Source organism: Gavialis gangeticus, unplaced genomic scaffold (genome assembly GCF_001723915.1).
Source record: "Gavialis gangeticus isolate Ggan-Ray unplaced genomic scaffold, GavGan_comp1, whole genome shotgun sequence".
Taxonomy (NCBI): Eukaryota; Metazoa; Chordata; order Crocodylia; family Gavialidae; genus Gavialis; species Gavialis gangeticus.
The window spans coordinates 19,435,282-19,436,417 of NW_017728996.1; the positions used below are offsets into that span (position 1 = coordinate 19,435,282).

General features: G+C 52.8%; 1 protein-coding gene across 2 annotated transcripts in view; it reads left to right on the plus strand.

Moving 5' to 3' along the window:
• Positions 1–1,136, plus strand: part of CEMIP (cell migration inducing hyaluronan binding protein) — a 157,809-nt gene that overhangs the window by 95,022 nt on the left and 61,651 nt on the right. The window lies entirely within an intron of this gene.

Below are 1,136 nucleotides of genomic sequence, written 5' to 3' on the forward strand. Positions count from 1 at the left end.
CGGCTCAAAAAAAAAAAAAGAAAGACCCCATTCACCAGCTGCTGCCAGGCAGGGGGCAGGGGATGGGGGGGGGGAATCCCCACTGCCCCACGCTGCATGGGGGGCTCTGCCACAAGCCCTTGACCCCTGCCCACTCTCCCAGTCCCCCCATGGCTGCCCCAGCTGGCCCCAGTGTCCCAGCTCTTAAAAAAAAAAAAAAAAAGAAAGAAAAGCCCCACACTCGCCGGCTGCTGCCAGGTGCGAGGGCGATCCCCATTGTTCCATGCTGCGTGGGGGCCTATGCCACAAGCCCCCAGAGGCCCCAATGGCCACTGCAGCAGCTGGTGAGAGCAGGGCTTTTTTTTTTTAAAGAGCCGGGAGCTGTGGCAGGCAGGGCAGCCATGGGGGAGGCTGTGAGAGTGGACGGGGGTTGGGGAGTGCTCAGTGGGGATGGGGGAACAGGCGGGGATGGGGCCTGGCAGGGGTCCCCCCATGGTCTTCTCCCCCCTCTTCCAGCCCTCCTTCCCCCACCCCCTACTTACCAGCATGGAGTCTGGTTCCAGCTCCCTGAGGCAGCAGGTGAGACTGCCTGAATCTCCAAAGCTCTCCGAATCTTTTCCAAATAGATTCAGAGAGCTTCAAATCAATTTGGACCTTTTTATTGGTCTCCTGATTCGATTCAGATTCAGCGATTCAGCCACTGAATCTTCTCTGAATCAAATCAGCACCCAAAGGTTCACACAGCCCCAGTATGGATATCATTTATCAATCCACCTAATCTAGTTAGGTAGCTAGCTTTGGTGTGTGGTTTAAAGTGACATTTTTCCAGCAAAGTGGTTATTTTAATAGTTTTTCTATCACCTAATATAGAGTGAGGCAATCATCTCATTCAATCTGATACAAAACTATAGTGTAAACTTCTAAACAAATCACTGAAATCATTCGGGGAACTACAGGCCAGTCAGTCTTACCTCGATCCTGGGCAAGCTGTTCGAGAAAATTATTCTGGCACACATCCAGGAAGGGCCAGCAGGGAACGGCATGCTCAGGGGCAACCAGCATGGGTTCATCAGCGGCAGGTCCTGTCAGACCAACCTGGTGGCCTTTTACAACCAGGTCACTAAATCATTGGATGCAGGGGTGACAGTGGATATAGT